A 27,215-nucleotide genomic window follows, 5' to 3' on the forward strand; every position below is an offset into this window, starting at 1 on the left:
CCTAATCCATCCCTAAGATTCTAACACACTACTCAGATGAACAACTCATGATGAACAAAATCATAAACCCAGAAATCAATGAAACTTGTATGATTAGAAAGATAAGAATGAGATCTACAACTTTGTTCAAAGAAATAAACTCAGATTCTCAATACCCAAAAAGTTACAGAAGCAACAAGGTATGAAAATCTAGAGAAAAAGCTTAAAAGTGGTTGATGATGTAAACTTAAAAGCTAAAATCCCAAAAAAGGTAAATACTAGGTTTTCTGATATTTTCTCTCTGTAAAGTGGCTTGTCAGTGGCCATAGAGTACAAGGGGTATATATAGAAAAGTAGGGAAGCCCTAAAATGGCTACAGGACAAAATAGAGAGGCGGCTCGGTTGACTCGACCATGTGCTCGGTCGAGTCAGGTCTTCTTCTGCTCCTTTCAGTCGGTCGAGTCCCTCTTAGAACACGGTCGAGTGTCTGGTCGAGTGTGGTAGTCGAGTGGACTTCCGGACCTTGATTCTCTTCTGCTATAGCTCTTGTGTTTGCTTCTCTTGATGGATTCACTCTCCCTCAGCACTTATCCATGCTCCATTGGGTCCTAAATCACCTGTTTATGCAAGAAACAATACAATGCAATGCAAATCTACTCTAATGCATAAACAGCCCTAAAACTACTCAATGATGATCTAACAAGCTAGTGAATCATGCAAAATGTGTAAATAAACTAAGGTAAAACAAGGTAAAATGTGTGAACATCAACACCCCCAAACTTAGTCTTTGCTTGCCCTCAAGCAAACAAACTAGACATGAGTAAGAAAGTGAGAATTGAAAGTGGGATCTCAGAACCTTAGACATGCTAATATACTAGCTAGAATCAATTTCCAATTTACTAGCACTAGGATGCAAAGTGAATGAGCTATACTTAAAGATTTTAGACAAGCCTTTCACAACCTTAACTGATTCAAGCCTTAGACTTCCATATGCATTCAAATCAACCATTTCCTTTAACATTCATTAAACAAGAACATGAATCAGATTATGCAATGCTTAAACTCATTTGGCTTGGTAATAAGGGTTTAGAGACAGAAATGGTCTCTCTTTTGAGTGGGTCTTATCAATAACAAGGGTTCTCTCACAAAAAATGGATTGAGCTTTAGAAGAAGGCTAAAGGTAAGATCACTTAGACACATACAAGAACAGAACCTTGTTTACCCAAAAGTACCCAAAGTAATTGTTCCTAATCATTCTAAACCCATGATGTCCTATTTCTACCCTTTAACTTCATCTTTTCTATTTTGCCCTTTTTCTCTTTGCTTTTCTGTCCTAGGAGGGGTTTCAACTTGATTTCTCTTAGTGGAATGGGGTTTCTTTCTCATTTGCTAAGGTTCTTATTCTTACTTGTTTCCCAAGTCATAAAGCTTTTCACTGAACTCTTCTTTTCTTTCTTTCTTTTCTTTGACCAGAACCTTACTTAGAACTTTTAATGCTCCCATTCTTTCACTTAGAGTTTGAATTTTCTTTAAAACACTTCCCTCCTAAGGACTTAACCCTTTTCTTTCTCTTTTCACTCTTTTCTTTTCTTTTTGAACTCACCAAGTCCCAAACCTAGAATTCAAACCTCCTAGCCCTATCTAGTTTGAAAAATACAAACTAGAACTACACAAAGTTTTATTCTTGTCAGTTCAAACCTAACACTTTCTACCAAGCTCAATCCTAAAATAGGCCTCAAACACACAAGATTTAACATGGCTTGAAAGAAGGATTGGTTAAGGGTAGGGGAAACTGATTCAATGATGAAATCAGCTACTTGGATCAACAAGAGTGGTGAAAATGGGAAAAGATGATCCAAATATGTATAAAGTATCCATGAGTTTAAAGCAATGCACAAACTGATAATAAAAAGTCAATATTAGGTTCTTATAAACAGGAAATGGTTTCATGCTTCAGTTTAGACAGAATGCAATATAGGAATTCTAGACTTGGTTCAATCTTATGTTTCTAACCACTCAACTAGCATCAAAGTACTAATAACTTGGGCATTGATCATAGTTTAGTGGATTTAAGCAAGTTTACAAGGCTAAACTCATCATAGATCTCTAATGCAAAAATGAAACAATCCTATATGAAATATGCTAAACAAGATCCTATTATGCAATACAAACTACATGAACACTTTGTTTTCTTTATAAAGATTTTGTGAAAAAATTTCAAATTTTTAGGGTTTTTCTATGCCTTAGATGACATGCAAATACTAACATGATAATGCTAAGAATTTGAACTAAGAGAATAGAAAATAATGTCAAATGTCATCTCAAACCCTCCCCCAAACTTAAATTACACAGTCCCTTGTGTAAGAGAAATTTGAAAGAGGATTCAAGACTTAAAATAAAATAAAACAAGAAATGCAATGGTATTTACAATGAGATGGTGATTGTGGTACCTTATGGATTGTTGAAGAAGTTCTCTACAGGATCACTCATGCTGTCATAGGTGTAGTTGGGGTCTTGACTTTGACTTGGAGGTGGAGAAACAGGGTACTCGACTATGGCCATCGGTTGCGACTCGATCGATTGCTCGATCGAGTGCTCGGTCGAGTGCTGGGTCGAGCTGGCTGGTCGAGTGGCTTGTTGTGGGTAGAATGGCTGAACTTGTTGCTCATAATATTGTTGCAGAAGGGTTGGGTCCATGAAGTACTGAGGTGGAAAGGGTGGGTAAGCTGGACCATAGGGGTAAGGTGGGTAACCTGTTGGAGCTGGGAACCCATAAGGAGGTCTGGGCAGGTGCTCGGCCGAGAACATCGGGGGTACTCGGTCGAGTGAGTGCTCGAGTGTACCGGTCGAGTGCCTCGGAAATTGAAGTTCTGTGCGATCTGAACCTCTCTCCCTCTGAATTGGCTCATGCAGTGAAGCTCTAGCTGGTATCACTGGGTTTTCAGCTCTAGACAATGCTCAAGTTGAGCTGCTCCTCGTGCTCCTCTTCAAAGGCCTTGATGGTGCTGGTAATGAATCTCCACTCTTCAGCTAAACAATTTCCTTCTTTAAACCTTTTATGGACTTAGCCATCTTCCCCATCTTCTTCTTCAATTTATCCACAGTCTTCCCATGCCATTTGTTCCACTTTTGTAAAAGTGTCACCCTTTTGCTTGTCTCTCTAACCCCTCTACTATCTCTTGGGCTTGGTTCATACTCTTCAAAATAAAATTGTTCTTCCCCATCAGCCATCTCCACATCTCTAGCTTGATCCTCTCTTACTTGGGCTGTACCATCAAACAAGAATTCAGCAGCTGGCCAAAAGTCAATTTTCAGCCCTTCTCTTATGGTGGTGAGTCCTTGATTAGGTAAAATAAGCTGAGTCTTCCCCACTATTGGATGCTTAAAGTTGAAAGATGCTTCCCATGGTGCAACTCCTTTGCTAGAATGAGGGTGGAAGTGAGATATTGGGTGTTTATCCATCTTTGTCTGGCTTTCTCTCCTTGAAGTGGTACATTTGCAGCTACAAGGATTAGAGTGATGATGCCTCCAATGGTTAGAACTCTAGTTGAGTTCCTCTTGTGCAGCTTTCTCACCCAGCTTTTATAATAGATGAATTGGTCAATGAGGATCATAGCCAAATCTGTATCCACACTGCTCCCAAGGATAACAGTCCCATCTCTTGCTTGTGTGATGATCATAGAGTGCTACATCAATCATCTTAAGCTCCCCCTCATTCAGGTTTCCATTTTCCTTCCTAGCAAAGAATGTGTTTGCTAAAGATTTGTGGAAGTACCTTAGGAATGGACTCCTTATCCTTGAACTCTTGGTTTTGGAAGAGGAATAAAGCTTGTTGTCTCCAATTGTTTCCCAAACAAAGAGTTCCTCCTTAGGTATGACCATGTCTTCTTCACTTCCAACTTCAAATCCATAGAGTGTGGCTAGTTGCTTGAGTGGCAGCTCATACTTCTTGCCCTTGATGGTGAAGTCAATGTAATCAGCTCCCATATCTTCGTCCATGATTGTGAAGAGATGAAGCTTGATGGTCGATAGGAATTCACAACTCTCTTCCCTATACCCCTCCAAACACAAACCCATGAATTTGCTTAGGATGCATTTCTCAAACAGAAACTCAACATCTTCAGCAATACCCAGCTTCTCCATGGTTTCTTTATGTGGATATCTTGTTCCTTGGAAGCTATCTTCATGAAAGCTTCATAGAGCTGGCTTGGGGTTTGGGAATCATATTCTTCTTCCACCTCCTCTTCTTCTTCACTTTCATACTCCTCTTCTTGGGGTTCTTGGGCTGGCCTATTCCCTTTTGCCTTGTCTCTCCTTTGCCTAGAGAAGTCAAACACCAACTCGCCCTCACTCTCACTCGACCGTGTGCGTGGTCGAGTTCTTGGTCGAGTGCCCTCCCCAGTTTCTCTTGGAATATATGGTACCTTTTGAAGCTCAGGGAAACTGGCAGCAACAAGCTTAACAGCTTCTCGGCGAGCCGCAGCTCTATCTCTTGAAGTCATTTCAAAAGAAACTTGGAAGAACAAACTCAAAACTCAAATTAATAGGTTAGTAAACCAAAAGGATTAAAAGAACTGAACATTAAGCTTTAAAAAGAGGTGTTTATCAAGAAACTGAAATGTTAATGCAAATGAGAGATTGTGTGGTGCTTATGCTCGAATTCATGCTCTTATAAAGGAGTGGACGGGACAAGGGAACAAGGTGGAGCGTTTTTACCATTTGAATTTGAAATTGGAATCTTTGACTCATCTTGGCACATGCTCGACCCCACCACTCGACCCCACTTGGTTGAGTGCCTTGCCAAAATTTGAATTTTGAAGTTGTCTCTCCCTCCACTCGATCGAGCTTGAACTGAGTGGGCTTGGGCTTGTAGACACTCGATCGAGTACCTCCCGTGGGCTGGTCGAGTGGCATCAAAAGTCCATTTTCTTAAGTCCAATCCTTCTCATACCTATCCATACTTCCCTAAATAAGGCCTGCCCAACACAAACATGAAAGAAAAATATCAAAACTACAAGGAAAATAAAACTTATTTACAATGATACCTTAGGGACTTCCTCCCTAGTGAGCTTGTTTAAAGTCACTAAACTTGACTTTTGATGCTATTTCAAGCTTGAGGAGCATCTTGGAGAAACATTGTTGACTTGTCTTGTTTCTCCATTTCTCCCCAGTACTTCTTAACTCTTTGACCATTAACTGTGAACTCACTACCATCCTTGTTAAGAAGTGTTACAGCTCCAAATGGTAAGACTTCTTATACTTCAAAAGGGCCTCCCCATCTGCACTTCAACTTTCTTGGGAACAACTTTAGCCTTGAGTTGAAGATTAGAGCTTGATCCCCAGCCTTGAAGTCCTTAATCAAAATCTTTTTGTCATGAAAGGCTTTTGTTCTCTCCTTATAGATTCTGGAGCTTTCATAAGCTTCTAGCCTTATCTCTTCAATTTCATGCAGATCAAGACTCATCTTGGCCTGGGCAGTCTCTAAGTCCAGATTCAACAGTTTGATTGCCCATAGAGCCTTATATTCAACTTCAACAGGAAGATGGTAAGATTTTCCATAAACAAGCTTAAATGGGGTCCTTCCTATTGGAGTCTTAAAAGCTGTCCTATAGGCCCAAAATGTTTCATCAAGTTTGATAGTATTGCCTTGATTTGCTTGTTTGAGACCTCTACTTGCCCACTTGTTAGGATGATAAGTTGTGGATACATTGTGTTTAACTCCATACTTCTTCAACATTCCTTCAAAGACCTTGTTTATGAAATGTGTTCCTCCATCGCTGATCACATCTTTTGGAACCCCATATCTTGGAAAGATTATGGTTTTGAAAAGTTTAATAACAACCTTGTGATCATTGGTGGGGCTTGCAATATCTTCTACCCATTTGGAGACATAGTCCACAACTACCAATATATAGACATTGCCATTTGATGGTGGGTTGAAAGGACCCATGGAGTCAATTCCCCAAACATCAAATATCTCAACTTCCAGAATTGGGTTTTGGGGCATCTCATTCCTTCTTGTAATATTCCCCATCCTTTGGCAAGCATCACAACTTGTAATAAAATTGTGAGTGTCTTTGAACAGAGTTGGCCACCATAATCCTGCTTGTATAACTTTTTGGGCAGTTTTGAATGTTGCAAAATGGCCTCCATAAGTTGAACCATGATAGTGCTTCAGGACTCCTTCCACTTCATTTTCTGCTATGCATCTCCTAAACAGACCATCTGACCCCTTTTTATATAGATAGGGTTCATCCCAATAGTAAATGTTGACATCCTTGAGCAGTTTCTTCTTTTTATAAGGTTCTATGCCTTCTGGAAATTCTTCACAAACATTATAGTTCACTATGTCAGCATAACAGGGCAAATCTTCATAGTTAACTGCCATCCATTCCTCCATCTGGTCCTGCTCGATCGGGTGTCCAAACACACTCGATCGAGTGCACGCTCGAGTGGTGGGTCGAGTAGTTTCCAGCTGCATGAGCTTTTCTTCAGGCATTGAATCATCAATTGGTATAGCCTAGTCTATCCGCATTCTGGACAAATGATCAGCTACCCCATTCTCTATACCCTTCTTATCTACAATTTGCATATCAAATTCTTGTAGAAGCAAGATCCACCTTAACAACCTGGGTTTGGTGTCTTTCTTTGAGTAAATGTGCCTTAAAGCAGCATGATCAATATAGACAATCACTTTAGAACCCACTAGGTAGCTTCTGAACTTCTCAAATGCAAACACTACTACCAAAAGTTCATTTTCTGTGGTTGAATATCTCCCTTAGGTTTCATCTAAAGTTCTGCTTGCATAATGTATAACATGCAGCTTCTTGTCCTTCTTTTGTCCTAGTACTGCTCCCACAGCAAAATCAGAAGCATCACACATGATTTCAAAACGAAGATCCCAGTTTGGAGCTTGAACTATTGGTGCTGATATTAAAGCAACCTTGATCTCCTTAAAAGCTTTCAAACACTCTTAATCAAATTTGAACCCAGTTTCTTTGCACAGCAATCTTGTTAAAGGCCTAGCAATCTTAGAGAAATCTTTGATAAACCTTCTGTAGAACTCAGCATGTCCCAGGAAACTTCTTATGTCTTTCACTGTCTTTGGTGGTTGAAGGTGGACAATGACTTCAATTTTTGCCTTATCAACCTCAATGCCCTTCTCTGAAATCTTATGTCCAAGAACTATCCCTTCTTGAACCATGAAGTGACATTTTTCCCAATTCAGAACCAGATTTGTCTCTTCACACCTTTTTAGAACCCTACATAAGATCACACCTTTTCCAAAGCTAGACAAGAAGAGAAAGAGTCTCCATAAACAGAGAAGATAGACATCATGCATCTTTGAAAGGTAGCTGGTGCATTACATAGTCCAAATGGCATTCTTCTATAAGCAAAAGTACCATATGGGCATATGAATGTTGTCTTTTCTTGATCATTAGGATGAATTGGTATATGGAAAAATCCAGAGTATCCATCCAAGAAACAGTAATGGGTGTGATTAGCTAGTCTTTCAAGCATTTGATCAATAAATGGGAGAGGGAAATGATATTTTCTAGAGGCTGAGTTAAGTTTTGTGTAGTCAATACATATCCTATGTCCTGTTATGGTTCTAGTTGGGATTAATTCATCTTGATCATTCTTAACTACAATAATTCCCCCCTTTATGGGCACACAGTGTACTGGTGAGACCCTAGTGCTATCAGAGATATGATAGATCACACCAGCACCAAGCAGTTTGAGAATCTCTTTCTTTACTACTTCTTTAAGGTTTGGATTAAGTCTTCTTTGGGGTTCTATGCTGGAGTAAGATTCATTTTCAAGATGAACTCTATGCATGCAAAGACTAGGTGAAATTCCCTTGATATCATCCAAGGAATAGCCTATAGCTCTCCTAAACTTTCTAAGCTCAGCAACTAGTAGATCAAGCTCTTCATTACTCAAACTAGCATTTACTACTACTGGATAAGTAGAGTTAATTCCTAGAAATACGTACCTTAGCCCAGGTGGGAGTGGTTTGAGTTCCACTTTTGGTGCTTTTAGCTCAGACCAGTCATCAGTGTGGGTTTCGGCGGAGTGCTCAGTCGAGTGCTTCTGCTGCTCGATCGTGTACATGCTCAAGTGCGTGGTCGAACTCTCTATGTTTGCTAACTAAAATGACCAGACTTCCTCTCTTGACGCTGGTAACCCCTCAAAGGCTTCTGGAATATCATGTTCTCTATAAGAGTCCAACATTTCTTCATAAACCTCTGTTTCTCTATGCAGGAACCCTTCCTCCCCACTTTCGGTCAAAGCAATTTTAAGGTGATCTTGTTCTGATAATTCTTCCATCAGCTCTCCTGCTAAATTGTCCATATCTTCAATCCAAAAGATTTGTCCTCCAATTGTTGGTTTCTTCATGGTTTCTAAAATGTCAAATGTCATTCTGAGGTCCTCTCCCAAATGGAGATCAATTTTCCCTTTCCTTACATCTATAATAGCTCCTGTTGTGGCTAGAAATGGTCTTCCTAGGATCAGAGGATCTTTAGGTTCCTCATCCATTTCCAGAACTACAAAATCTGTTGGGACTTCTACTGATCCAACTCTTACTGGTAAGTCTTCCAAAACACCATGTGGCAATCTTACTGATCTATCATATAAGATCAGGGATATATTGCATGGCTTGTACCTAGTGAACCCTAGGCGCTTTGCAACTAACAGAGGCATTAGGCTGACTAAAGCTCCCAAATCACAAAGACATCTGTTGAAAGTCAAAGGACCAATGGAGCAAGGAAGTGTGAAAGAACCTGGATCCCTTAACTTTTGTGGGTTTACCTGTTTTTGGATTATAGCACTACACTCATGGCTAAGAACTACCATTCCTTGAACTTCCTTGATCCTTTCCATTACAACATCTTTCAGGAATTCATGATAGGGAGGAATCAAAGCAAAAGCATCTATTAAAGGCATCCTAAGCTCAATTTCTCTAACTTGTTTGTCAAACAGTGCCTTATACTTTTCAACCATCTGCTTCTTAAATCTTCCTGGGAAAGGTAGTGGAGGCGTATAAGGGGGTGGAATAAACCTGACTTCTTTTTCCTTGGTAGCAGCTGGGTTGAGCTTTTCCTGGGAAGGTACTCGACATCTTGCTCAATCAGGTACTCGATCGTGTGACGGCTCGAGTGGCTGGTCGAGTGGTTGCTCGGACTCCACCTGTTTTTCAGTCTGAGTTGTTTCTTGTTGAAACTCCTCCCCATCTTGAATATCACTATCCTTAGTGATCGGCAAAACACCTATTCTTTCCGGTAGTTGTCTTCCACTTCGAAGGTTAATGGCCTTAGCAAACTCAGTTGTTTTTTCAATTGCTTTTCCCTTCATTTGACTTTCAATGGTCATCATCTTTGATTGCAGGGTGTTAAACCTGAGATGCAAATCATGATAAGAAGAATCTAGCCTCTGGTTCAGCTTAGTAAACTTTTTTGCTGTCTCAAGCTGCCCATTTGCTTGTCCAAGTAGCACCTGCTGCATCATAGCTCTTAAATCAGCTTCTTGGATCTGGTTAGTCTGAAACCCTGGTGGGGGACACATTGGAGTCTGGAAACTTTGGTTTTGCTGCTTAGGTACATAATTGTTATGTTGTTGGGGCTGTTGAGCTTGATAAATTTGGTCTTGTGGGTTTGCCACATTAGTACTTCTGTAAGACATATTATTGTTCTTTAACTAGTTGTAAGGCTTGAAACCACCTTGGTTATGTACATAGCACAGCTCAGCCATGTCAGTCTCCCAGCTTGAACTGTTGTGTCTTCATCAACAAGAAAGTGAATGTTAGTCTGCTGACTAAGCAGAATCTTGTCTAACTTGTCATGCACAATCTTCAAATTTTTCTTGTACTTCTCATCCTGGGCAGGTTCAACAAATCTGACAGTCCTATCATAGTTTTCATTATAGTTCCCATCTGATTGGGCCAAGTTTTCTACCAGTTCCCATCATTCATCCACATGTTTGTTGAGAAATTTCCCATTTGATGCAATGTCCAGCAACATTCTGATCTTTAGTAGTACTCCTCTGTATAGTGTGCTAAGTAGGGACTCATTACTAAACCCATGATGAGGACATTGGGTTTGGTAGCCTTTAAATATTTCCCATGCTTCACAGAAAGTCTCATTATTCTTTTGGGCAAAACCTGATATCTCATTCCTTAGTCTAGCAGTCCTTGCATTAGAGAAGAACTTGGCCAGGAAAGCCTTTTTGCAGCCATCCCAGGTTGTGATTGCTCCTGTTGGTAAAGTCTTCTCCCACAAATGAGCTTTGTCACCAAGTGAAAATAAGAAGAGTCTGAGCTTGAAGCTGTTTTCACTTACTCCATTAATCTTGGTCAGGCCACATAGCCTATCAAACTTATCAAGATGGTCTAAGGAATCCTCCATAGGCAGGCCATGGAACTTGTTTGACTGGATCATAGTAATCAGCCCACCTTTTATCTCAAAATTATTCTTTGCTACTACAGGTGGGACAATTCCAGCCCTTTGTGTGTGGCTGTTTGGAGCATCACCAACTCCAATCTGTCTAGGTCTCTGCATAGGTGGATCCATGATCAGCTGTTGTTCCTGTTCCTGAAGGATTCTGGTTCTTTGTTGCCTTAAATCCCTTGGTAAATGGTTGATGTGCTCAATATATCTCTCAAGGTTCTTGTTTCCTTTCGACCTGGTTTGCATGTACTAACCCAATCAACTACTCGAACTGACAGACGGTCTAGCACAGGCTCGAGTGAACTTTGGTAAGTGACTCGATAACCCACTCAAACTGACACTTGGTCGAGCACTGGATCGAGTTGAAGGCCGAACTGAATGAAACTAGAGTACTGACTGAATCTGGCTTGATGACTCGATCTATCACTCGTACGAGCAGACGGTCGAGTGCGGAGTCGAGTTGATACCTGAAACACAAAACAACAAGCAGATGAAGATTCAAGTCAGTAATGAGCAAGTGTAACAATAGAACTTAATCTTAAACTTGTGTAAATCCATACTGTCACAAACAACTACTCAAACGGCAATGGCGCCAAATTGATACTAGGATTTTTGTGTCTCTATCCTAGTAGGTTCAATTAACCTTATGCATTGTAGTACTTAAGGTGTCAATCCAAATAGGATTATGCTAATCACAAAAGATGCAATCAAGATAGTACAAGTTAAGCCAATTCAGATACGGGGTGGTATTCTACCAACTTAATGAAACAGAAATGTAAAATGCATAATGTAAAGTACTTAAACAGAAACTAAATGAAAGATAAATAAATGAAAGTAGTGCAGAATATAAATAAGCAAGAGTAACAAAAAGCAGTAAAAAAACAAGATGAAAACTAAATTAAATAGGAAATAAGCAAGAACAAACTAGAACAGAACAATGCATAAACAAGAAATTAAACTGGTGCTCGACCTAACACTCGATCGAGCATGGTGTGAACCAAGGTCGAGTGCACGGATGAGTGATGCAGAACAAAAGATTAACTTTAAAACTAAGAGCAGAAACAATAAAGCATAAAATGACAAGTAATTAAATGCAAGAAACATAAGCAAACAAGTAGCAAATAGATCCTAAGGATGGGAATTATTGGTTGGTATTAAACTTAATCTATCTAGGTTGCTTAACAAAACTCAATCAACAAAGAGCTAATCCTTAGACAATGATCTTAAGGGCTTACCAATCCACTCTCATGACAAAGGTAATCAAGTTTAGTAACATACTAACCCAACTCTCATTGGTGAAACTATACTAAACAAGCTTTAAAAATCAGATCATTACTTGTCAAAAATCACTTTAAACATCTAATCGCTTAGCATGCTTCATGATAATCTCTACCATTAGCCTTATCTAGCAACTTAAACATTGGTGTGATGTTAAGTAGCTTAAGATCTGTTCTTACCCTCTCAGTATAAGAACAGCTTAGAGCTCACCTAATCTAGAAAGGAATCTATAGAATTCAAGCTTATACAATCCTAAACAAACTAAGTTCTCTACCCACCTAACCCATCCTTAAGAATCTATCTCTATTTAGAATCTAATAAATGAGATGTAAGAAGACAAACCCAGAAAATGATAAAACAAACATAATCATAAAGATGATGATAAAATAAGCAACTTTATAGAAGAAATCAAATGAAAATACTTAAAGGATCAAAAGTTATGACGATTATAATTTTTGGTGGCTAGACCTAAAAAAACAAGCTTGTTTGTGGCCAGAGGGCAGGGGCCTATTTATAGGAAAGAAGGGAAACCCTAGTTAGCTAGGAGACAAAATAGAGAGCCGGTGGTAAGTGCTAGACCATGTGCTTGGTCGAGTGCATGGTCACGTGGTTTGTCAAGTAGCTCCAATCTTCGATCTGGTATGATATCCGTTCAGTAAAACAATGATAACTTTTGCACCATAACTCCGATCGGCCTGAGACTACCGTCATTGGAAAACTAACTCGGTTTTCTACAACTTTCTTAAAGAACTTGGAAGCTGAATGCCAACGGAAGATCTTTATTCGGGTCGATCATTGAGGGACTTGTCTTAAATCCAACCGAGTGTTCTTTGGCAAACGGTCGAGTGTGTGCTCGACTCCATTATCGAGTGATTGCTTTCCTCCTCTTTTGAGCCTTATTCCCTTGCTAGATGTTCCCTTGTGATCATAACTTCTCCTTTGTGCTTCCAAAGTACCTAATTCACCTGTTTATGCACACAAATATGCAAATGCAATGCAAATTCTATTCTAATGCATAAACTGAGAATAAAAGACATAAATGTGCTAAAACTAACTCTCAACAATGCAAAACAAGAGATAAATGCATGCTAAAATATGGTAAAATATAGAGTTATCAGCAGGGGGAGGGGCTCTGTCTTAGACACTTGGCCCTCAACAACAAGGTTCGCTCCTCACCAACGCAACACCACCAGCCCAATCCTAAATGCATATTGATTGCTTTCTAAGAACCATCAATCTGACAACGAGGTGAAGAAACTGGGACATGCGAAGACGGAGATGGAGATAACATGACCGCCGTAAAAGAGAATGCCTTTTCTCAGGCTAAATTATCGCCAAAAGCCTGAGCAATTATATCAGTAGTCTCGATCTCTCAACGTTGAAAAACCTTTTTATTTATGGTCTTCCAGATTGCCCATAAAATCCATAATAATTGATCAGGATCACTCTGTTGAAAGGTAAAACGATCCGATCCGTTTTTTTTAATAAATAAGAAATAATAAATACTTGTAGTTGAACTCCAAGTCAAAGTCAGCCCAAGACATCTCCCTCTGCACTCTCATAGCAGCCACATAACTCCACCACAACTAAGCATCACCAAAAAGGTTGTTAACCTCTATATCCACCCAAAACTTCTCAGGACATCTAAGAGACTGGAAGTTATGTTCCACGCTTGTCCTCCACGCATCAGCAACAGTAGGATCAGTACCTCCCGCAAACCGCTCGGTACCATTATAGTTCATCTCCCTCAGCATATTGCCATAACGAGAATGAATTCCTACATCTGCAGCCACTGTCTGCTGCACCCCCGCCGCTACTGGTGGCACTACCGGTGCCTCAGCCGGTACCACTTCCGGTACCACTTCCGGTATTCGCTCCAACAACTATGTCAACAAGCCCGCAAGATCAACGCCTCCTACAGGGGCTCCAACTGCTGGGACCCCTGCACCTGGAACCCTAGCAACACCAGCCAACCCGGCACTAACACCGCCCACACCGACTCCATCAGCGCGTACGTTCCTGTCACCCGACCACACTCGTGGAGCCTTCCTGAAAGCCCTGCGACTCGCCGACAACCTCAACTGTCCCACTCTGGTCCACAGTCTCACTAAACGCTGGGACTCTGCCCCTACCACAACCACGTCCGCCTCCACGACCAGCAAAAGCACCCTCTCTAACCATCTGCACTACCATGAACAGAAGGCTAAGCACGTAATTATACATAACACAAAAACATAAACTCACCGTGGAATCACACTGTTGGCTCGAAGAAGATGTTCTAGGACTCCATGCCACACAAAATTGACTAACTTACATAATCAATCAAAGCATGCAATCCCAACATCACAACATAAACTTAGTGAACCCAAACCTAGAACCGTAAGGGCTCTGATATCAAACTGAAACGACCCGACCATTCTTTATTTAATAAATAATAAATAATAAATATAATAATAGTAATAATAATAAACTACACTAGTAATCCCATACCCACTAGCCACCTAACCACAATACCCAACAGCGGATAACATAACAAATACCAATAACCAGTAGATAACCAATAACCAATAACCAATATTAAATCATAACAACATATATCAAAGAACCCGCAATCCTAAACAATGTTCTAATGACTCAACTTTAGCAACCTAGCAAGCCAAACAATAACTAAGTGAATCACTAGAACATCCTCATCTTCATTGCCTTGATTCCATGATCACACTTTCCCTTTACTTGCACCATAAACACAAATTGCAATGTATGAGTATTTTATAAACACTCAGTAAGGTAATCCTCCCATCTACTGGGCTATACACACAAGCAATAGAGACACCTCTATCTATCAATCAACAATCATTAGCCAAACAATAACAAACCAGGAATCTGCATTGATAACATCATTATTTTACTCATTTTAGCTATAGTTTTCATATGCATTTAGGACTAGTTTGATGAGATTTCAGGTCTAAAAGGTCTATTATCAAGTATTTCAGGTTTCAAGAAGGTTTTACAGGTTTTATAGCAAAAATGACCAAAAGACAAGGAAAATACGTTTCAGGACAGATTCAGAGCTTTAGAGTACGGGACACTATTGAAGACCTTCCAGAACTCATATTTGGATGTGCTTGGTTTCTATGGAAAGATGAAAGAGACATCTTTCTCCTAGAAGTGGAATCAAGTTAATTAATTCATTCATCCATCCTGAATATATGCCCGATATACCAAGACGTGTTATAAACCGGCGTGAAGAAGAACCAACCAGCCGATGGGCTTTTATCCAAGGCCTGACCAGCGACCATCACGGCGGCCCAGTCCAAGCCTCCTCCACGGTCCAGAAGCCTCTTTTGTTGCCCCTTGTCCTGCACTTAAGAAGAAAAGACGTTTCTACCCATACAAACCCTAACCCAAGACAAAACCCTATAAATACTCTTAAAGACCTTTGAACCCCTTTTGTTTATTAATTCGTTTTGATGCTATACTTTATAATATTAATGTCATGTCTTTGTATCATGTGTGAGTAGTTGACTTGTTGGGTATTAGGGTTTCAAAGGGGATTCAAGTTATCGTTTGTTTAAGGGTGTTTAGATCTGGTTTAGTTCATCTTAGTTCTTTGTCCTAGGTTTGTTCTTAATGCATATTGCTTGATTAGCTAACTAGTGATTGACCATAGGCGTTTTACGCATCACAAGTGTTGTAAAATTGCTTGCAATAGCCTAGACAAGTATCATGTTATAATCTGCGTCAGTTGAGTTATAGAACTTTACGGATTAAAATCGAACCTTGCTTTAATTGCTAGGATATATGCGTCGTTGCCTGCGAAAGTTGAGTAACAGAGTATATAGGCTTTAGATAGGTGATTTAGCTAGCAGCTTATCTCCCGTTCCTTATTGTTTCGTAGTCCATGAACGTTAGCCATTGAACTTCCATACCTATTCCCTTTAGGCTTAGACCGATGCTTGATACCCTGAGAATTCCCTACAGCCCAACATTCCGTCCATTTATATTTTATTAGTTTATTCGCGTATTATTTATGTAATACCCGAACTCAATACCCGGAACTGGCCAACGGGTTGACTCCCTGGCTCAGCCCAAAACGCTCTTTAAATGCAAAACCGCCAGCTAACAACGCAAAAGGAACTCTTCCCTTAACCAACCTGCAAAAGAGAGGGGTGATTAATTGATAACTACTCAGTGAGGGAAAGCCTCAGGGCTCTCGAAGTCTCCACATCCAAACACGCTTAGACAATCACCAAGTCTAAACCTAAGCCAAGCAGCAATCAGTGTGTCCTTAAACCTGTGACACACAAACATACGCACACATCACACAAATGGAACTACGTCCCATAACCGCCCTATAGACGGGTCAGATACAACGTGTCAACACACGCTATCCTCGTGCATTATCAGATCCCTCATGCTTTCGCACTTCTTCATGCACCATGCTTACGGAACCTCCATGCCTCTTGCACTTCGTCCTAGCATCAATCACTCGTGCTCATGCTTACAGACCCCAAGCGCCTCTTGCACTTGTTCCTAGCACTGCACCCATGTTGGCTCGTCAGCCATCCTGATCTACCCGCATTCCGCGCCCGTAAACCACCACAAAACTACAAGGAATTCTCCTTGCAGGACTTTCTGCGGCTCACCCGCATCTACGTGCCTTAGCACCTTATCTCCTCACACACAAGCACTTATTTTACCACAACAAAACATGCATTAACACAATCATCAAACAACACGCATAAAATATCCATTTTAGTTCAATATCCAACTCTAAAATACTAGTTCTCTTTCTTATACTTTATGAAAATATATTTATATACTTATAAATATTAATACACTCAACAAACAAATACGGTTACTTATAATATATGTAACTCGTAGGTATACTCAGCTTAACCTTAGACTAAGCAACATCCAAACAAATCTGAATATGTAGAAGACACCAACTTGTCCTCACCTTGGCCATACAAATCGAAGTCTCGGTTTAGCACTTGCAACAACAAAAATCCGGTTCAACAACAGTTCTCAGTCTGCAGCGGTTTAAGATAATAACAATCCATTAAATAATCCATGATTATTCCTTTAAACCAAATCCAAACGCATGCTCCGGTTTAACATTTCAATGTTTGACTTTGTACTCCTTAATTAAATCGATCAACCACAGTTTAATAATTAAACCAAACCAATATAATTTATCCCAATTATACATGATCGCACAACACCACACTTTTCATGTACCCACATATAATTGATGTAGAAACTGGATTTCCACAATGAATTTGTTTATGGGGGAAAACAAATTCAGTAAAGTAATCTCTCTAAAAATCCGATCTAAGCCTTGAAATTAGAAGAAAGAGAATTGATCTCGAAGAATTAGGGTTTAGATTGCTAAGAACAAGAAGAGAACTGAATAATTGTATTCAATAATGGATGCCTTACAATGGAGAAGTCTCTCCCTCTTTATACATATTCATAGATTGCATAATATATTAACTTTCCTTATCAGGCGAACTGAAATAAGGAAGATTGCTTTATCTCTTAGATCGGCCGCTGGGCGAAGTGGAAGTCGGTTCTTCACCCTCGAGGCTGGGCTTTCTCTATCCGAATTGGGCTTAAATGACCTAATTGAGTTCTTAACCGGATTCCCAGTTAAATAACCAAATTATCTTTCTGGTTTAGTTCGGTATGTCGGGGGTGCTAAATCCCGCACCAACAATTGAGTTCGGTAATGGACCTTAATTACACAAACTATTTCCGGTTTAGTTGGTTTATGCTCCCGGTTCAATAATCAACAAACAAAACAACAACAACACGAGACAAGAGTTCCGCCGTTTACCTTTCTCGGCGTTTACTCTCGGTGAATCTCCTCGACTGCTCGACATGACAGTTTAAGGTCACGGTGGTTACTTCCCCATGGCTCAGCAATATACACCAAAACAAAGCAACAATAAGTCATGACAACAACAGAACCTTCTTCCACAAGTTACAAAATATATCTAGGGTTTCCTTACCCTTAACGGCTTAGACGATGACTGCGACTACTCCGGTAACAATGGCTGACATATCCGGTGAAACACGGTGGCAACTGACCAACTGGTGGTGATCAACGGTGACCAGCGAGAACCAGTCTGTACGGTACGCTTCTCCTCCACGATACTCACCACACAACGTCACCATCTCTTTTGCTTCGAACGAATGGCATCAACATCAACAACAAGAGACTCAAGTCTCGAAATGCTCGTCTGCTCTTAGGGTTCACAAACTCTCCTCTCGTTCAACGAAGATGGCGATACGTTCATACACACATACATGCCAAACATAAACCCTCGTCGTTTGCAAGTTATTGGGCCTTAATGGGCTGAAAAGAAAATAAACCAGCCCAATTACCAATTAAAAATCCGGATGTTAGAACTTACCTTTTCTTTAGTGACAAACCAAACCAAAAACCCCCCATTTTATTATTATCTTAGCCATAACCGGATGTCTATGTGGAATCGATCCTTAAATACTAGTACCGATCAACTGTGCACTTGCAGTATTTCGTGTGGTCTTTTGGGTAAAAGATTGAAGTGAAATTCCACACACATGAAGCTTTTTGGCGCCGTTGTCGGGGAACTATTAAATCACTTTCGAGTTTAAGACTAAGATTATCGTCTAGGATCTTTTATTTTTGTTTGATCCATTCGTTAAAACCATTGCCGAAAATGATACCCCTTATTAACACATTCAGGACCGGTCTGCGATTCAACCTACAAGACCGCCACAAAATCATTTTAAAATAAGCCCTCAAGTTATCACCTTGGTAAAGCAAAACCAATTTCATGGTTTTAGCACAGAGCATCTGATAGACCACATCAAAGAAATATGTGGAGTAACTGCTACATCCAAGGAGTCTTAGGAGTACTCGATGTGCAAACTTTTCCCGTTTTCCCTTGAAGATAAAGCAAGTAGATGGTTGAAGTCTTTGCCTCTGACATCGATTACAATCTGTGAAGAGTGTCAGGCCGCCTTTCTAAATCATTTTTATACCAGATCTCGCTCTAACCTCTTGATGAGCAAGATACAAGGATTTAGACAAGGAAAAACTGAATCATTTAGTGAAGCTTGGGAGCGCTTTAGAGCATATGAGAGGGACTGCCCTCATCATGGCTTTACAGATGGCGGCTTGATGAACAAATTTTATGAAGGAGTTGACCCTAAAAACCAGCTATCTCTAGATGTAGCAAGTAATGGTAATTTCGCTACAAAGACGATTGAGGATGCTCGGATTCAAATCTGCAATCTAGCTGAGAACGACAACAACTACCGTTTGACCCCTTCGGACATGGAGGAAGATTCTAATCAAGCCTCGAATATTAGAGAGCTTAAAGAAACAATGAGCTTGATCGTCAAGCATATTCAAAAAGGAGACGACACATTCAAAGATGAGGAAGAATTTTGTGACAAAGAAGAAGAGTTGAATTACATTGGATCTGGAAGCAACTACCAAGGGAGGTTTTATAACCGAAACTTGAAAGATCATGGACATCAGTTCAACCGAGGCAATTTCTGACAAAGAGCTACATTTACCGACTTTCAAGGTTTTCAAAGAGGATTTCCTAATCCAACCATGAGAGATCAAAGCCGTGACTTGAGAGATTGGATGCTACAAATTGAGGCCAACATACAAGCTCTTACAGAAGACATAAATTTGAAGATGAGCGACATGTATAACGATCTGAGTGACAAGATGACATCCCTTACATTCAAGGTTAGTGACCTCGAGAAGCAAAATAAGGAAAACGTTTTTATTCTTGAGAAATACAAGGAGCCCATTTTGGAGACCAATGAGCGAGTGCTTAAATTAGCAAACTTAAAAGCTATAACGTTGAGGAGCAGAACAGCCTACAAAGATCCAGAATATCCGAAGGGATACTTGGAGAAAGATCGAACACCAGAAGTTATCCCCGTCGAAGAAGAAGAAGGAACCATGGGGGAGAAGGAAAAAGAAGAGCTTATCCGCGCGGAGCTCACCAAGGACACTATACCCCAAGTTCCACCTCCAACGCGCATTTATCAACCCAAGGTACCATACCCAACTAAAGTTTTTAAGAAAGAAAAAGAGAAAGCCAACTATCGGTAAGGCTATCGGTAAGGCTACCTTTTTTTTAAGCTTGTGCATTGACTCCCCCTCTAAGGAAGTACATGAAGAGTATTTTGACAAATAACATCAGTGTAGCAATTGGAGTCATGGTGATTACGCAAGAGTGCAGTGCAATTCTACAAAATAACATTACTCAAAAGTGAGGAGATCCAAGCCGTTTTGTTTTATCATGCATGATTAAAGATGAAGTTTTCAAACGCTCTCTTTGCGATTTGGGATCAAGTATCAATATGATGCCTCGGTCAGTTTCCAAACGCCTGGATACCATTTTTTCAAGCCTACAAAGTTCTCATTGGTCCTTGCGGATATATCAGTTCGACGCCCTGTCGGGATTCTAGTTGATGTACCGATTGTTATTGGAGATTGCCAAATTCAAACAGATTTTGTGATCGTAGAGCTTGAGAAGGAGCCTAAAGATCCTTTGATACTCGACCAACCTTTCCTTTCTACAGCTGGAGCCATCATTGATGTTCCCAACAGGAAGATCGACCTAAATCTCGGAGGATACGTATTCCATTGAGCATCAAAGGAGACTGAACCCAAATCTTAAAGAGGTTGTCAAAAAGGAAATAATGAAGCTTTTAGATGCAAGAGTTATATATTCTATTTGAGATAGCGCATGGGTGAGTCTAGTACACGTGGTCCCAAAGAAAGGAGGAGTCACCGTTATTAAAACCTAGACCGACGAGCTGATCGCAACAAGGACGATCACTGGACATCGCATGTATATCAACTACCAGAAGCTTAATGTTGTAACAATAAAGGATCATTTCCCCTTACCATTCATCGATCAAATGCTAGAAAGGTTAGCCAATCACCAATATTATTGTTTTCTAGATGGTTATTCAGGTTTCTTCCAGATTCCAATTCATTTGGATGATCAAGAGAAGACGACGTTCACCTGTCCCTACGGAACCTTTACCTATCGAAGAATGCCCTTTGGTCTATGCAATGCTCCAGACACTTTCCAACGCTGTATGATGTCCATCTTAATGGAATACATTGAAGATTTCATGGAAATCTTCATGGACGATTTTTCAGTCTACGGTTTGTCATTCAAAGCATGTTTAGCCAATCTAGAAAAAGTTCTACAAAGATGTGAGGAAAAAAATTTAGTTCTTAATTGGGAAAATGCCACTTTATGGTGAGAGAAGGCATAGTTCTCGGTCATAGAGTGTCCGAGAAGGGAATTGAAGTTGATAAAGCAAAGATTGAAGTCATGATGAATCTACAACCGCCAAAGAATGTCAAAGGATAAGAAGTTTCCTTGGATATGCCAGGTTTTATAGATGTTTTATTCAAGACTTCCCCAAAACCGCAAGACCACTTACACGCCTACTTTGCAAAGATGTGGATTTTGATTTTGACAAAGATTGCCTAGCTGCATTCTACAAGATTAAAGACGCTCTAGTTTCAGCCCCAATTGTGCAACCACCGGATTGGGAGTTACCCTTTGAAATCATGTGTGATGCTAGTAATTACGTAGTTGGAGCCGTACTAAGACAGAGAAAAGATAAGAAACTGAATGTTATTTATTATGCTAGCCGAACCTTGGATGAAGCACAATGCAACTACGCAACTACGGAGAAAGAGCTTTTAGCTATTGTGTTTGCTTTTGAGAAGTTTCGATCATACCATGTAGGATCAAAGGTAATTGTTCACACCGACCATGCAGCTATGTAACATCCGCGAACCAAAATTCTGCGTTTTGGGGATGGGTGTCGATGGACACCAAGAGTTATTTCTGGTTCGGCCAGATTGATTTTTTGATCGATTTGGTTTGGTTTGGTTTATGGAAACCATAGAACGGAGTATTAAAGGAGGAAAATCGCCCTAGGTCGTATTTTTTTTGTTGTTTACGCCGCTTTGAGAGAAAACAAAGAGAGAAAACTGTTCTTTGTGGTTGAAATCTTCCTGTGGGAGTGAGGATTCAAGGCTAGGAACGTGTGGGAAGCTTGTTGGGAGTGTGGATTCGTTCATTGTTGGTCAAAATCTTCCTGCATAGAGGTGAGTGCATGACAATGGCTAATCTGAGCCTTTGATTTCCTTTTTCTTGCTTGTTTGTTGTTGTTTTGTGTGTTTTCTTGCAGGGAATTGGTTGCTACAGGTTTCTACGGATGTTTCCGGCTTGCGTTTTGAGTATTGGGAGATTTGGAGGACGTTGGGAGCGAGATTCGACACTTACGGGTAGTGTCGGTCGACACTTGGCTGGTGTCGGTCGACACCTCCCTTCCAGCGAGATGATGTTTGTTTTCCTGGGTTGTATGTTTTGTTTGTTGTTTGTTTGGAACTTTGGAATCACTGTTGCTTGTGTGTATAGCCCAGTAGATGGGAGGATTGCCTCACTGAGTGTTTATCAAATACTCATGCATCTCAATTTGTGTTTGTGGTGCAGATACTCAAGTGTAATTTGTGTTTGTGGTGTGTTATGTTAAGATTGCTTGTTAGCCTCTTTTCTTTATTAGTGCAGTGCTTAAAGGTGTTTGAGTTGTTGGCCGTGGACGTGGGCATTGTCGTGGTCGTGGTCGGATGGGTTTCTGAGGCCAGCGAGTGTGTGTGGTCCAGAGTTCAACGAGGAGGTACGTCGTAGGATCGCAAGCGTATCAGGAGTGACCAGAGGGGGTTAGCTTTTGAGCGTTCGGGGGTGCTGGGAACCCAAGTGTGGGGTTGCAGCAGGTGGAGCCCAGGGTTGAGATGATCGCTTGACGGATCTGTTGGTGTACTGTGAGAGCGGTTACTGAGAGGAGAACCAGTGCAGGCTCTAGTTGTACCGCATGTGGCGGGGTGCAGCCGAGGGCTGCAGATGTTGAGGACTATCCATCTTTTATTAGGAGGATGGAACAGTTGTAGATGACCAGTACAAGATTCTTCTCGAGAGGTATAGAGCCTAGAGGGGCAGATAGGTGTTCATATGCAGTTGGATCAGATATTTTTCTGTTTGGTGGGTAATTCAGGTTGATATGAGAAGTTGAGTGGGAAGGTGTAAGATTGCAATGTTATACTCAGACCATAGGAGTTACTTTTGGTCGGGAGATGTTTATAGTCGTTAAGGATTGTTGCTCCTGAGGGGATGGTGATTCTCCTGAATACCGATAGCTCGAGGGGCTGGGGGCTCCGAGAGTGGCAGAGGGGATAATGTTCCCTTGAGGGGATGAGTAGTTCCCCTGATACCGAGATCTTGAGGATTGTGGTCCAAGAGTGAGATGGTATAACTCGAATACGCTGGTCTGAGAGTGAGATCAGTATGGCTCAAAGGTTGCGACAAACCGTTTGAATGTAGACCTCGAGAAATTGAGGTTAGTTTAATCTTGGGTTTTGGATGTGTAGACCAATGGGTCAGGGTTTGATGACCAGAGCGGTTATGAATGTGTGGCTGTTGCGCCAAGATTGTGAGGCCGGTGGTCCTGGAGTCCCAGGAAGGGGAGTTGCAGCAGGTTTGAGCTGCAAAAAGCGTGTTTCCAGATAAATAAGTTCACGAGAAGCCTTTATGGCAGGATAATCTAATCGTTGCGACGATTTTGGTTTACGTTCATTGGAGATGGACATGGTTGCTAGATTCAAGGTTTTGGTAAGCTTTTTGAGGGAAACAAGGCAAGTGGTTTGAGTTGGCGGCTTGCAAAGCATTCAATGCGGTGAATCAGAATATGCGAACGTATGGTACTTGTTTGTTTTATTACGCTCGTATTGATGATTTGCTGTGGAGAATTGCTAAGCGGGAAGCTAATTTTGTAATAAGCTATCTTGTGGAAGTTTCCTTAAGAGACAAGTTACTAGAGGTTCTTGGATGGACAAGAGGTGTTGATATCCGGGTGGTGGTGAATTGATGTCAGCATACTTGATTATTAGTCTAGTAGAGCTGAGGAAGAAAAAAGGGGATTCTTACGTCCTATCACTTCACCGTGGGGAGCGTCGATTTGGTGCGTCAAGTAGAAGGACGAGGTATGGGTTTAAGAGTTCGTGGCGATGCCGTTTGGGTTGATAAATGCGCCCACAACGTTTATGAGGTTGATGAACAACTCTAATAGCCTGTCATCAATTTCATTGACGAAATTCTTGTTTATTCTAAGTGTCCTGAGGAACATGTAGTGCATTTGAGGGTAGTTCTAGAGAAGTTTCAGGAGCAGAAGTTGTTTGCCAAGTTGCGCAAGTGTAGTTTCTGGCAGCAGGAGATGGATTTTCTAGGTCATATTGTGTTTGTAGATGGGGTTTCTGTAGATCCGGAGAAGATTCAGGCTATTAGAGATTGGCCTAGACCGAAGAATGCCACAAAGATCAGGAGTTTCCTTGGGTTGGCAGGCTATTACAGGAGGTTTGTGCAGGGCTTTGCAAGCATAGCACGTCATATGACTAAGTTGACAGGGAATGATGTTCCTTTCGTGTGGTCACAGGAGTGCAAGGAGGGCTTTGCAAGCCTAAAAGCGATGTTGACTACTATGCCAGTTTTGGCTTTGCCTGAGCAGGGAGAACCCTATGTGGTTTATGCAGATGCATCTTGAGTTGGTTTGGGGTGTGTGTTGATGCAGCATGGGAAGGTGAATGCCTATGCTTCACGGCAGTTGCGGAAGCATGAGGACAACTATCCTACTCATGACTTGGAGATGGGTGCTGTAGTTTTTGCCCTGAAGATTTGGAGATCTTATCCTTATAGTGCAAAGGTACATGTGTTTACAGATCATAAGAGTTTGAAGTATATATTCACTTCAGCCCGAGCTGAATTTGAGGCAGAGGCGATGGATGGAGCTGGTGGCGTATTATGATTTGGAGATAGCCTATCACCATGGTAAGGCTAACTTGGTTGCTGATGCTTTGAGTCGGAAGCAGGCGGCTTCAGATCAGGAGCAGGATATAAAGTCTCTGGTAGGAGAGGTCGGTGCGTTAAGTCTGTGTGTTGTGTCACAAGAGCCATTGGGTTTGGTGGCAGCTGATAGAGTAGATCTGTTGAGCAGAGTGCGGTTGGCTCATAAGAAGAATTAGGGGCTGGTTAATGCCTCAAAGGATGTGGATTCAGAGTATCAGGTTTCGGCTAATGGTACTGTTTTTGTGCATTGGCGGATTTGTGTGCCTAAGGATGAGGAGTTGAGGCAGGAAATCCTGAGAGAGGCTTATGCGAGCATGTTCTCTATTCATCCTGGAGCGGCTAAGATGTACCGTGATCTCAAGAGGTACTATCACTGGGCCGGGATGAAGAAGGACGTGGCTAGTTGGGTTGCGAGGTGCGATGTGTGTCAGCTAGTGAAGGCTGAGCATCAGGTACCAAGTGGTTTGCTAAAGAGTCTTCCCATTCCGGAGTAGAAGTGGGATATGATTACTATGGACTTCGTGGTAGGTTTGCCAGTGTCCAGGACGTTTGATGCTATATGGGTCATTGTGGACCGGTTGACTAAGTCGGCACATTTTTTGGCCATTAAGAAGACAGATGGAGCAGTGGTCTTGGTTAAGAAATATGTGAAGGAGATAGTCAGTTTGCATGGGGTGTCAGCAAGCATTGTGTCTGATAGGAATTCCAAGTTCACTTCGGTGTTCTGGAGGGCATTCAGGCAGAAATGGGCACTAAGGTGAATATGAGTACAACTTATCATCCCCAGACAGATGGACAGTCAGAGAGGACGATCTAGACGTTGGAGGATTTGCTAAGGATGTGTGTGTTAGATTGGGGTAGCCATTGGGCAGATCACTTTAGCTTGGTAGAGTTTGCTTACAACAACAGTTACCAGGCGAGTATTGGCATGGCTCCTTATGAGGCTTTGTATGGGAGGCCGTGTCGTACACCGTTATGCTGGACTCAGGTGGGGGAGAAGAGCATGTACGTGGCAGATTTTGTTCAGGAGAACTCGAAGAAGATTCGGGTTCTCAAGCTGAACATGAAGGAAGCTCAGGATCGGCTGAGGAGTTATGCCGATAGGAGGAGGAGAGATCTTGAGTTTCAGGTAGGAGATAGAGTGTACCTCAAGATGGCCATGTTGCGGAGTTCGAACAGGTCATTGACTGAGACTAAGTTGAGTCCGACAAGTGGCATATAGACTGGAGTTACCTGAGGTTATGCGAGCATTCCATAAGGTTTTCCATGTGTCTATGTTGCGGAAGTGTCTCCGTGAGGATGATCAGTTGTTGGCTATGATTCTTGACGATATTCAGCCTAACATGACTTTGGAGGCGAGATCAGTGAGAGTTCTCGGGAGGAGGATCAAGGAACTTCAAAAAGAAGAAGATTCCTTTAATGAGAGTCCGTTGGGACTTTGAGAGTGTTGAGGGAAGGTTTCCTAAAATAGAAGTTTCTAAAAGAGGAAATATTCCAAAAGTGGGATGTTCTAAAAATGGAAAGTTTTATGGGAGTTAGAATTTGTCCATTTTAGTGGCGGAGAGGCTTGGAGGAGCTTGTGTGGCCTTTGTGGCAGGCTGTTTAGCTATTGTGTGGCCTTTGTGGCGGGCTGTTTAGCCATTGTGTGGCGTTTGTGGCGAGCTGTTTACCCAATTGTGTAGCCTTTGTGGTGGGCTGTTTAGCCAATTGTGTGGCCTTTATGGCGGACTGTTTAGCCATAGTGCCTGTTTAGGCGGTCCTTCGGGAAAGATGGTCTTTGTGATGGTCCTTCGGGACAGATTGTCTTTGTGACGGTCCTTCGGGACAGATGGTCTTTGTGACGGTCCTTTGGGACAGATGGTCTTTGTGACGGTCCTTCGGGACAGAGGGTCTTGTGACGGTCCTTTGGGACAGCAGGTCTTTGTGACGGTCCTTCGGGACAGATGGTCTTTGTGACAGTCCTTCGGGACGAGTGCCCTTGGTGGTGGTCCTGTTTAGGACATTTGTTTGGCCTTTGTGGCGGTCCTGTTTAGGACATTTGTTTGGCTTTTGTGGCGGTCTTTTTTAGGACATTTGTTTTGCCTTTGTGGCAGTCCTGTTTAGGACATTTGTTTGGCCTAGCGGCTCGTGGGGCAGTGAGATGATCCTTGTGTTGTCATGAGGTATTCCACTGAGGGGATATGTGGTTGGTAGGAAATTGTGTTGTCTTACGCGAGCCAAAGGAAGGAAACCTGGATAGGGATAGGACTCAGACATGTTCAGAATTATTTGCTCGCAACTCTTGGGGGACTTAGGTTCTCCTAGTACTGTCATATTCTAAGACTTTTTGGCTTGAGAGCACAACTGGTATATCGACTTAGAATGACGATCCAGGGGCGCGCTGTAGGGTGGCAACCCGAGAGACGAGTATTGGAAATCCTTATATATTATGGCATGCGGGCTTAGGCCCGATGAGGAGCCAATATTATGGCATACAGGCTTCGGTCTGATGAGGAGCCAATAAAACTCAAGGTTTAGGCCTATGAGAAAAGAAAAGTCCAAAAGTCGAGAGCAAATAATGCTTGGA

At 41.5% G+C, this 27,215-nt stretch overlaps 1 protein-coding gene, 1 non-coding gene and 1 pseudogene across 2 annotated transcripts in view; 1 reads left to right on the forward strand and 2 right to left on the reverse strand.

Annotated features, from left to right (window-relative positions):
- The window catches only part of LOC104750135 (putative cullin-like protein 2), a 42,920-nt gene that overhangs the window by 5,833 nt on the left and 9,872 nt on the right, over positions 1-27,215 (reverse strand). The gene's annotated exons all lie outside the window — the stretch shown is intronic.
- On the forward strand, positions 10,057-10,163 carry LOC147925235 (small nucleolar RNA R71). Its single transcript, XR_015585617.1, has one exon. It is a non-coding gene; the product is annotated as a small nucleolar RNA R71 (small nucleolar RNA).
- On the reverse strand, positions 18,760-18,860 carry LOC147925236 (small nucleolar RNA R71; annotated as a pseudogene).

Source organism: Camelina sativa, chromosome 16 (assembly GCF_030686135.1).
Source record: "Camelina sativa cultivar CO46 ecotype springtype chromosome 16, ASM3068613v1".
Taxonomy (NCBI): Eukaryota; Viridiplantae; Streptophyta; class Magnoliopsida; order Brassicales; family Brassicaceae; genus Camelina; species Camelina sativa.